Below are 12,566 nucleotides of genomic sequence, written 5' to 3' on the forward strand. Positions count from 1 at the left end.
ACCTCAATGAGATATCCTTTCACACCTGTTAGAATGGCTATTATCAAAAAGACAAGAAATAGAGGCATGTGGGTGGCCCAGTGGGTTAAGCGCATCTGACTGTTGATTTCAGCTCAGGTCATGATCTCACGTCTCGTGAGTTTGAGCCCCCGTCGGGATCTGCACTGACAACACGAAGCCTGCTTGGGAGTCTCTCTCTCTCCCTCTCTCTGCCCCTCCCCTGCTCACACGTGTGCACCCACTCTCTCTCTTTCAAACTGAAAAACTAGACTTAAAAAAAGAGACAAGAAATAACAGACGTTGGCCAGGATGTGGAGAAAAGGGAACCCTCACATGCTATTGGTGGGAATAAAAGTTGGTGCAGCCACTATGGAAAACAATGTGGAGGTTCCTCAAAAAATTAAAAAAAGAACTACCCTATCATCCAGCAATTCCACTTCTGTGTATTTATCCAAAGAAAATGAAAATACCCTACATTTATTGCAGCATCATTTCTAATAGCCAAGATATGAAAATAACCTAAGCATCCATTGATGGATGAATGGATAAGGAACAATATTACACACACACACACACACACACACACACACACACACGCACACACGAATACTACTCAGCCCTGAAAAAAAGATTAAAATCTTGCCATTTGTGATAACATGGATGGGAGGTATTAGGCTAAGTGAAACAGGTCAGACAGAGAAAGACAGATTGCCATATGATTTTACTTATAAGTGGAATTTAAAAAACAAAACAAATGAGCAAACAAAACAAAATTCATATTGAAAACAAAATTCATACAGAAAACAAAAAGTGGTTGCCAGGAGGGAGGGAAGTTGAGAGGTGGATGAAATGAGTAAAGGGGGTCAAAAGATATAAACTCTCAGCTATAAAATAAATCGAGTCATGGGGATATAGTGTACAGCAAAGTGAGGATAGTCAGTAATATTGTCATGTATATTTGAAAGTTATCAAAAGAGTAAATCTTAAAAGTTCTCATCAGAAGAAAAAAAAATTTTTTGTAACTTTGTATGGTTTCAAACCATAGCTAGACTTACTTGTGGTCATCTAACAGTATAGACAAATATCGAACCATTATGTTGTCTGCCTGAAACTAATACGTTATATGTCAATTATACCTCAATAAAAATTAATTTCACTTATTTTTACTCTTTATGTGGCTACTAGATAGTTCTAACATTATGTATATGACTCACATTGTGTTTCTATTGGACAATGCTGATTTTGGAGGAAATCTTGCAGAGAAGAGGGGATTAGAAAGAAAATCTGGATCTCTCCATATTTTTTTTTTTGAACATAAAAAGACAAGTAATTTTTAACACAGGGGAGAGGAGAAGGTTGGAAACTTGAAGAGGGAGATGGCTGATAAAGCTATCTGATACGACGTCCGCTCACTCATTCGTTTAGTCAAATTTGTTGACCTCCTATTAGGTGCCAGGTACTCAAGACACAGAGATAAGCAAAAAAGACAAGAGAAAATCATTGCCTTCATGAAGCTTACATTCTACTGGGTAGAGACAGATAAGCATATTTTAAGCTAGGTGTGGATGTCAAGTTGAATGTTTAGTTTTACAAAAGATGCAACCTTTATGTAATGCTTGAAGAAAACGTTACATTTTTTGAGAAGTAAGATATTTAACCAAATAAGATATAAGAGTGTGATGACTTTTATTCCTGAGTTTTCAGTTTGCCAATCATTGTCCTCATCGTTTTATCATTTAAGACTTTTTATAGAGTTCTACATATATATCTGGAAGGAAGGGAGGGAAGGAAGGAGGGAGGGAGGGACGAAGGAAGGAAGAAAGGGAGGGAGGAAGGGAGGGAGGGAAGGAGGAAGGAAAGGGCAGGCAGGCATACTGTTCTCTCAAACAGTTAATGTTCCTGAAGGACAAAACATTTTCATCATTTTTAAATGGTGCATACTGACTTGCATTAGAAGTCACATGATAGCTTTCACAATAAAACCAGGACAAAATGTCTAAATACCAGTCATTGTTCACATCATACTTTGAAATTCATATTATTACTAGAGGACCAAAATGTCTGCCTTTAGTGGAAGTACCCAGTATTTTTATCATCAAAATCATAGGATGTGAAAACAAAGACACCTCAGCATGTGTGCAAACCCAGGATTCTATAACTTTTCCTGAATAAAGTGTATGAATTCCCTAAGTATCTACTTCAAATACATTTCCTTGGGGTTTTATGTTTTATCTTAAAAATGTGTATGAATTTTGCATTATCCTCTATAATGTAGACATGTTTGTTTGATATTAAAAAATTGACTTTGCCCAACCTTCAACCAAAGTCAACATTCCAAAAGATGATTCTTTTTCCTCTTTAACTTTGTGTGCCCCTGACACCCCAGTTGCATAGCTCTTGATACTATAAAATTCAGATAAATCCGGGGCGCCTGGGTGGCTCTGTCGGTTAAGCATCTGACTTCAGCTCAGGTCATGATCTCACAGTTGATGGGTTTGAACCCCCTGTCGGGTTCTGTCCTGACTGCTTAGAGCCTGGCGCCTGCTTCAGATTCTGTGTCTCCTTCTCTCTGCCCCTCCCCTGCTCGTGCTCTGTCTCTTTCTCTCTCTCTCTCAAAATAAATAAACATTAAAAAAAAAAAAAACCCTCCAGATCAATCCAAACCACTAAAACCCTCTGTCCCTGGAAACCTAAGTGGGGAGTGTCCTTTCTACACCTTTATTAGAGTTAGGCCCAATACAGAAATAGAACCCCAAGAGGGGGAAATAATGTGCTGGGGTCACAGAAAGCCTAGTTTCAGAGCTAAGACTGGAACCCAGGATTCCTCCTTCTGGGCTGCAGGCGGTGCTGCCTACAGCAACAAGGTAACAAGTCTCTTAAGCAGTTTGCCACTCAAGGGATTCCCCATCCCAACAAATATTTGTGAGTAACAAGGACCAGTGGAGAATATGATTAAAGAAAGACAGGCAGCTGTAGCCCTCAACTTTTCCTGGCAATGGATCGCGCATCCAGGAAAGAAGCCAGAGGACAGGAGCCAGGCAAGGATTCAAAGGCTGCTGCTGGGGAGTGTTTACTGAAAGTTTGGCATCTTGCTTTGCAGCTGCTAGCTGGATAGCGCTTGGGGATCAGGAAGACACGATCCCTTCAATAATCTATGTAGTAAAAAGACAAATTCTTTCATAGACCCATGAGTCTTTTTTTTAAATCTGGAAGTCACATGTTTTTTAAAACTAAATTTTACCCACAGGTATTCCTTGGTCTTATTTCAGTCTTAAAGAAAACTCAAGGAGAAAAAGAATTCATTGAAACAAACTGCTTCTTATTTTCATTTCGTAAAGGGGGCAGAAAATGGCATTCACTTTTAATGAACTGCTATGAGGAAGGAAAGATTAGGCAAAACTTGAGATGGTTTGACACTCTTGTTGAAAAAGCTGCCTTATTAAATGGCGGCTTTCCAGAAATATAGCAAAATATAGGGGGAAATCAGTGAAATTGGTTTGCTTTTAAAAAATTAGGCACTGTTAGTATGCCTTTGGTTTTCTTCTCTCACTTTCTGTTCTAAAACGCTGGGATTTTTTTTGGTGTGCCTGGGTGGCGCAGTCGGTTAAGCGTCCAACTTCAGCCAGGTCACGATCTTGCGGTCCGTGAGTTCGAGCCCCGCGTCAGGCTCTGGGCTGACGGCTCAGAGCCTGGAGCCTGTTTCTGATTCTGTGTCTCCCTCTCTCTCTGCCCCTCCCCCGTTCATGCTCTGTCTCTCTCTGTCCCAAAAATAAATAAAAATGTTGAAAAAAAAATTTTTTTTTTAAAATAAAAAATAAATAAAATAAAACGCTGGGATTTTCTTCATGTACATCGCTGAATGTTTCTGAGACATCAGTTCAAGTTCATGGTGATTCCCTTATATATGTAATCACCAAAATATAGATTTTTTTAAACAGATGTCAATCTTTAATTTACTCTTCTGGGTAACATTTTAATTTAAATTCCTAAAACTAAAATAATGTTTCTAATTTAATGAAATATTTTCTTCCCTTCATTGGGAAGAATTATTAAAAATACTGAATAAAACGTTTTAGACTGCACTGAATTCTCTGCTCAAATTCCTTCTTAATTACCATTCCCTAAGTTATTTTTAATGGTGCAAAAGGCCATGAAATAAATCATACATATGTGTATGTGTGTGTTTGTTATGTGTGTGTGTGTATATATATATTTACATATAAAATCTCCACAGGGAAGCTCTTAGTAGATGGACATATCCAATGAATAAATAAATAAAAACCTGCAGAGCTATAATTCACACGGGCAGTTGTAAACCTGAATTATGTCATTTTGAGTACAAGATATATGTATTAGGTATTCTAATCCTCTCCTTTTGTTACCACTTTTTTAAATGTTTTTATTTATTTATTTTTGAGAGAGAGCAAGCACAAGTGGGAGAAGGGCAGAGAGAGAGAGAGAGAGAGAGAGAGAGAGAGAGAATCCCAAGCAGGCTCTGCACTGTTAGCACACAGCCCAATGCTGGGCTCAAACTCACCAGAAATCAAGAGTTAGACACTTAACTGACTGAGCCACCCAGACATGCCCCCCCCCCGCTTACCGCTTTAAAAAAAGATTATTCCACTTACAGTGACAACTATTGAGTAATTTCTTCCTTGTGACTTTGGTAACTGTTCTTTGTTAAAAATAAATACTTACGTCTTTTCAATTTCTGGAAGCAGAAAATAGGAACTTTAATTTTAGCTATAATTATTGCTTCACAATAATGAATTTATTGTATTATAAGATCTTTCCCACCAATTTCACATAGTATAAATTTTTTTCTGACAAAAATACAAAATTAAGCTACGTAAGTTGATTATTATGACATGCTTTGGTTTGTAAATAATACTAGAATGACTTGCAATTGTAAGAAAATTAAACTCTTTGAATTAGGACGTTAAAAATATTCAGAATCTAGGGAATACAAATGTAAAGAAATGTGTTTATTATAAATAATAGACATAGTCATGCTCTTTGTTATTCTATTAGAAGTTATTAGCCAGGGGCACCTGCATGGCTCCATCAGTCGAGGGGCTAACTTCCACACAGGTCATGGTCTCACTGTTTAGTTCATGAGTTCAAGCCCCGCATCCGGCTCTGTGCTGACAGCTCAGAGCCTGGAGCCACTTCGGATGCTGTGTCTCCCTCTCTCTCTCTCTCTGCCCCTCCTGGCTCGTGCTCTGCTCTGCCTCTCTCTCTCTCTCTCTCTCAAAAATAAAGACATTAAAAAAAAAATTTAAGTAATTAGCCAAAGGTAGTTTTAATTTGCAAATGCGTTAGATTATTTTGCTCTGTTTTCTTGAGGTGGTAAGTCTATAAAAACTTTCTTAATATAAACAAAATAATTTTTAATTCAAAATTAAAACAACTTTTTTAAAAACCACATAATAAGGAAATGTAGAGTCAGAATTATTGGTTCTTGTTGTACCTTCTCTACTTTCAGTTAATTACAATATTTATACTTTAATGAAAAAGCCATTCATCTGTTAAAAAAAAAAACATTTTTTAATGAATCCTGACTCTGTGCCAAGTATCATCCTTGGCACAAACTTTGAAGGAGAAATGATATTTGTTTTATTAAAAGGAGAAAACTTTTTCTTCTCTAAAGAAAATAAATTTGTGATAATTATTCAAATCTCACTGCAATATAAAGTACTAGGGTTTTAGTAAGGGCGAATCTCCTAATTGTATGTCAGATTTTTTGTTTTATGAATTTAAGTCACATCATTTTTTTCTTGTTTTTCAAATTTTCCTTGCTGTTGATCTTGAAATACCTCTGATTCATTAGCGTGTAATTGGACTTGAATCTTGAGCATGTATAGTTTAATATGGAGAACATTTAATGTAGCATGAGGTTAAGTAAAGAACACTGAATTTTAGTGAAAAGTAATCTCAAAATTTATCATTTATAGTATGTAGCTGTCAATTTAAAAAGGTATGTTTCATGAAAAGCAGGATGGCATCTCACCAAATAGGGTAGGCTTCATTCTTCACCTTATACTTGTCGAGGTACACGGTCAACCTAAAATGCGTTCGGAGGAGAGCCATGAAGAATATTATGGACTTGAAATTCATGGCAGGAATGGACGAAGGACAGAGAAGTTCTAGCAGAGAAAGTGTAGAAGAAGCATTCTAGCTCCCCACCAATATTAATGGGCTGTCCTGTGAACGACAGATCTGGCTTGTTCTAAATGGATCTGAGAGATAGATATGAGGATTGTCAGGGAGAAGCTATGAAGATACAAATATGGGCTCAATATAATCACCTTCTGTTAATCACAGGTACTCTGGTACTGAGGTAGTGCTTTTCTAATAATCAGAAAAGGTACTTTTCTCAGAGGCTCCTGAGTGATGAGTTCTTCATCACCACATATATTTAAGCATTCAAGAGGCCCTTTGTTGAAGACTTAGTAGAGGGTATCTAAGCATTATAGAAGTGCTTAAACTAGAATGAATTTAAAGTTAATTCTGTCCCCGTAAGTCTAGGATGTTCTGGCTTCCTCCCGCCCCCAAAGTTGTATACATTTCAGTACAAAAATAGCAAAGTAAAGTAAAAAGTATGATTGTACATGCTTACAGTTTCTGAAGACATGTTATTTTTTGCGTAACTCAAAGTGAAAAAGTAACATACCCATACAGCAAGGAAGCCTATAGCTCCTCTATTCAGAGAATGTAATTCTTTATGAAGTCATAATTGCAGGGGGAACTCAACTTGTTGTCTTTTTAGGGAGTTCATAGCATTGAGTGATGCCTTAGATTTCATGTTCACGTCACTGCAGGAGGACCCAAGCATGGGTTTGTTTTGATTTAAAAGTCTGCATAAAAACAAAGGAATCTGTCAGAAAAGTATCAACTGATATAAAGTGCCTCAAACAAATCTTTCCCGATAAGGGGTTAACTTGAAACAAAAGAAACTAACAAAGAGCCACAGAAATCCAAAGTGCTATCCTTTGCTTTCTCCGATAGTCCCCTTTGCAAACGCATTTCCTAAATTTTACCAAGAGAAGTTGACAGTTAAATATATACGTATGCTCTCTTTAAATAGGTAGGAGAGGTAAAACATCCTTGACATTCTCCTCTTACAAATAAATGCTTTTGTGGTTTTTCTTTCTATCCCCATCTTTTTCTTCCTTTCTCGGAAGACTAAGATTCTTCTGAGAACTTCTGGTGTAACGTGTAAGCCCTGGCCACTCAAGATCACTTCTGCTATTCGTTTCCTTCCCTCTCACATTCTGCCAAGCAGCCTGAGGGAGTTTTTCAGTATTTGCATTAAAGAAAACTTTCTGAAAGTTAACTTGGCATCTTTCCCATTCCTATTTTATTTAAATCTGTGATCATTTTTATCTCTATATTATAATCACTGCTGAAGGGCAAAGTGCTTTTTTTTTCCCCTTCTCACCCATTCTCTTAGCTCTAGCAAACACAGACTTCAAGTTGAAACTCCCATGTTTCCATAAATAATGAAGCTGAGTCACATTCCAGACAGGTGCAAATTTGTTTCCCTGACATAGAACAGAATGTAAATCCATACTCTGGATCAGGAGGAGCCAGGAGGAGACCAGGCAGCTCTTTGGTTAGCTCTCCTCCATGCATCTCCACTTAAGGAAGTATATCATTATCTCTTATTGATCTCCAAGATATAGAGAGACAGATAAATCTCTGCCTTGCCTTGCTGCCCTTGTGGACTACAGTATTTGTATATTCATTCATCTCAGCACATAGAACAATTGCTTATGTATTTTTTTTTCTTTTCCGATGAAAAGTAGACACAGCACTAAATTATTCTCAGTAATATTTTCCTTCAAATCAATATGGTGATAGATGTATAGCAATAAATGATGCAATTTAACAGTAAGTGCAAAAAGAGTCCTTTAGATATCAAAAGATAGTACTAATGGAAGTTTCTAGGAAGTTGTAGTGGTGGTAGCTGTTATGCCCAGAATTCGTGATCCCCAAAGACCGCCAGGGAGCTGAGTCCGATGCAAAAGCAAAAGAGCCTTTATTCAAGCTAGCTCGAGCTCAATCCGATACCTGCACCAACGCATCGTAGAGATACCAGGGAGAGAGAGCGAGTTTCAAAAGGACAAAGGTTTTATTGGGGCCTAGGGGCAGTTGGTGAGGTAATGGCTGTGGCCTTAGCCGATTGGCTGGGGAAGGGTCCCAGTCCTGTTAGGCAGGTGAGCGGGAGGTTACTCAAGGGGAGGAGTCGTGGTCAAGGTGAAGGACACAGAACAAGATGGAGTCGGCCGGCGTCCGCCCGCCCTTTCAGTAGCAGCATAAATTCTTTATCTTTCAGAACATCCAGATAAAAACAGGACAAACTGGATGTCAAAACCAAAACCTTACAGACAACACTGACAACAGGACTAGCTGACAACTTATATCCAAAACATAAATAAGAACCACCCAATACAACCTATAATAACAAACCGTCAATATCCGCAGAACTGAATGTTGTCAGTATCTATGTGAGAGGAAGCAAAAGGTGAGAAAAGAAGCTGGCCAGCAGACCTGAAAACAGGAGGCCCACAGTACAGCCAATAGGCATTGACTGGAAAATACAACAGGTTAATGGAAGAACAGTAGCAGAAAATGGGAAGGGCATGGGCCAACTCCAGTTGTGAGTGAGTGCAAGGGACTGGTGTACAAGTTTCTAAAGGGGCTAGAGAGGTCTAGTCTAGGGAACTCTCAAAACTGACTTTCCAGGGGCCATCTTCCACAATAGCACCCACACTAGGAGAAAAGTCTGGGAGTGGAATGGAAATGGAGTAGGATAAGGGGGCGCCTGGGTGGCTCAGCCAGTTAAGTGTCTGACTCTTGATTTTGGCTCAGGTCATGATCTCACAGTTTGTAGGTTCAAGCCCCCACATAGGTCTCTGCACTGACAGCTGGGAGCCTGCTTGGGATTCTCTGACTCCCTTGCTGTCTGCCCCTCCCCCACTCTCCCTCTATCTCTCTCTCAAAATAAATAAATAAACATTTAAAAATGGAGTAGCAAGTTAGAGAAGGAGGGAGCCAAACCATAAGAGACTCTTAAAAACTGAGAATAAACTGAGGGTTGATGGGGGGTGAGAGGGAGGGGAAAGTGGATGATGGGCATTGGGGAGGGCACCTGTTGGATGAGCACTGGATGTTGTATGGAAACCAATTTGACAAGAAATTTCATATTTAAAAAAATGGAGTAGGGGTGCCTGGGTAGCTCAGTAGGTTAAGCGTCCAACTTCGGCTCGGTCATGATCTCACGGTTCGTGGGTTTGAGCCCTGCTATGGGCTCTGTGCTGGCAGCTCAGAGCCTGGAGCCTGCTTCGGATTCTGTGTCTCCCTCTCTCTCTGGTCCTCCCCCGTTCACACTCTGTCTCACTCTTTCTCTCAAAAATAAATAAATGTAATTTAAAAAAATTTTTTAAATAAAAATATTTTAAAAAATGGAGTACCATAGGAACAACAGAGATTTCTTAAAAATCATAAAGTTGGAGAAGGAAAGTTGGAGAAGGAAACAGAGTCAGGAAATTTCAGAAAGCATATGTTTTTAACACCACTGAAGAGAAACAGAAGAGGGAACTCTGAAGCTGTCAATGTTACTTGAACCAACCCTCTTTCTAAAAGTCTAGAGAAACTAAATTCACATAAAAATGAACAAAAGAAAATTTTGGAGGTGGAAGTCCAATGCAAAGATACTATGATTTAAAGAAAATAAAGGGCAGAATACTATTCCTAAGACAAAGACAGCACATCAGAAAGACATGCTTTAGAAATCTAATAAAAATTCTAAAGTACTATTTCAAAACTAGCTACAAAGCATTAAGAAAATGATGCAAAGCATTAAAGAACAACTCAAATTGGCATTATGTAAACTAAAAATAAAAATCGTGGCAGACATTAAAAAATCATTTTGGAAATGAGGGGAAAAAAACATGAATAACAAGAAGAGCAAGTAAACATAATTCTTAATTACTTAGCGGAAATAAAGGGTTAAAAGGAAGAAATCTCCTTTAGTTGAAAAGAACAAAAGGAGATAAAAAGAATTTGAGAGAGTCCACAGAGACCAAGAGTCTACAAGGCATCAAAAAGAGTTTATTGGGGGTCTTAGGGATTGCAGTCCTGGAGATAGAAATGACCTAAATGAAAAGTGTGCTCTAAATTGAATTGCAGACAGTGCAGGCTTATAAAAGCAAAAACTACAGAGTTACATAACTTGTTTTGAAAGCATTATGATTGGTGCTGGCAGAGTTTAAACTGATTATCTAATACAGGATTGGCTATTTAGCTAACAAGTGTTACATTATCTCTGTTTCAGTCCAAAGTAGAAGGATGTGTTCCAGGAGGTGGTCAATTTGCAAATGACGAATGTCAAAAGTTCATGGTGTACCAAGGAGTGAAACAGGAGATGTGCGTAGGCCCTACTTCCTCCATGTCTTTTCAGATCTATGTGCGGCTCTCTTATCAATGCTGACTTCATTTTGAACCTTCTTTCATGATAGATAATGACAAATCTTAAAGATTTGCAAAGAAGATCCAACATGTGGATAATAGGAATCCCTAAGGAAGATAAACCAAAGCAATCAATCAAGCAATACCCCAAACTATGATTTTTTTTCAAAGTTCTTGAATCTTAAAAACAAATCTAAATGTTGAAAATACCCACTGGGTACCTGAGATTACTGACCCAAAACAACCAATGTTAAGATTTATTCTACTGAAATCAGTGAGTGATTTTTTTCCAAAGAAAGAAAATCCTTTGTACCCTCAGACAAAAGGAACACCTGATTTATAAAAGAACATCAATTAGATCATCATCCACTTTTTGTGCCAGAGGAAAATGGGATAAAAATATTAAAGTAAAGAATATGTAGACCAAGGCTTTATGTTCAACCAAACCAACCTAGAGTGCCATAAACTATTATCAACATACAAGAATTCTGGTAATATTGTTTTCATGACACCTTCCTGAGAAAATTAGATTTAGACACACAAAATGACAACAGAGATATCACACAAGCACTGGTGAACTCAGTTCAGCCTTCTGGCACCACTCAGGATACATCTGTATACTTTCCCAATATGACTGCACTTTGTACATTTGAAGGTGGCCATTGCTGTAACTCACATTTCATGTTTCAGCTGGCTTCACCTGTCAACAAACATTTTGGAAATTTTTAGAAAATGTTTACAATATTTTTCTAGGTTTCTCCATTTATATATTTTAACTGCAGTTGCTAGTATACCTCTAAAATAATGTTCTATCAATTATACCTCAATTAAAAGGCAAATGGAATTGCTAATTTATATATGCTCATTGTAATTTATATAATTTATAATTATATATATAATTATAATTATATTATATATTATATTATTATATTATTATATTATATATAAATATACGTAATATATATTTATATATATAATTATATATTATATATATATATTGAATGAATCATATATATATAAATATATAATACATTCATAATTATTATAATTGTTATAATTATAATTTATATAATGGGCATATATTATATAATAATATGCATAATTTATATATGGTAGATATCATTTATTTAGTATAGTTTTTGATCTGGCATATACTGCACTAAGTGTCTTCCAATTGTAAATCTCTCAGCCTCATATAAATCCTTACAAGGGATGGGTATGTGTGGTGCAGACAGGTAACTAGTTTTTTTTTATGTACTGGTAATTCATGTTTCCAATTCCATAGTAGATAGTGGTAAATGGTAAGTAATTGCATAATTTAAGATTAAGTTTCCTGTTCTGTCTTGTATCTCAGCATGGCCATGACTACTAATCACCCCCAGGAAATGGTTTGTGCTACTTTTAAGTTAAGGCTTTTAAAAATTGGATGTGCCTTTTACACACCTTTCCTCCTGTTTCACCAGTGGATACGTGTGATTCCTAGGGAATGGAGAAGCAAAATGCAAGAAGCCTGATCCATGCATGGAAGGAAGGTGCCTGTCTATAAGAAAAACGGTCTTGTATTATTATGTGAGCAAGAAAGCCACTTCAATTTAGTAAGCCATTGACAAAATTTAAAAAGAAGGGTTATTAATAGAGAAAATGGTTACCATCTAATGCATGTAAAACCATGTAAGAAATTCATTAGAATAATGAAAAATCCAAGAAAATCATTGAGCTGGATGTGTTTTGACAAACAACAAAATTGCATTAGAATGTTGAGGCGCCTGGGTGGCTCAGTCGGTTAAGCGGCCGACTTCAGCTCAGGTCACAATCTCGCGGTCCGGTCCGTGAGTTCGAGCCCCGCTTCAGGTTCTGGGCTGATGGCTCAGAGCCTGGAGCCTGCTTCCGATTCTGTGTCTCCCTCGCTCTCTGCCCCTTCCCCATTCATGCTCTGCCTCTCTCTGTCTCAAAAATAAATAAAATGTTAAAAAAAAAAAAATAATTTGTTTAGAAAACATAGGAGCTAGATGGATTAAAAACCATTGAGGATATTGGACAAATCCAAATGCAAAAGAAATGAAATTGTTGGAGAAAAAACTATAATGACAGAA

The 12,566-nt window shown here is 37.3% G+C and overlaps 1 protein-coding gene across 1 annotated transcript in view; it reads left to right on the forward strand.

Moving 5' to 3' along the window:
- PLXDC2 (plexin domain containing 2) overlaps window positions 1-12,566 on the forward strand; it is a 455,666-nt gene that overhangs the window by 425,017 nt on the left and 18,083 nt on the right. The window lies entirely within an intron of this gene.

The sequence above is a fragment of the Lynx rufus genome, unplaced genomic scaffold (genome assembly GCF_022079265.1).
Source record: "Lynx rufus isolate CCGP_SWC_20201006 ecotype Redwood Valley unplaced genomic scaffold, mLynRuf1.p SCAF_7, whole genome shotgun sequence".
Classification (NCBI taxonomy): Eukaryota; Metazoa; Chordata; class Mammalia; order Carnivora; family Felidae; genus Lynx; species Lynx rufus.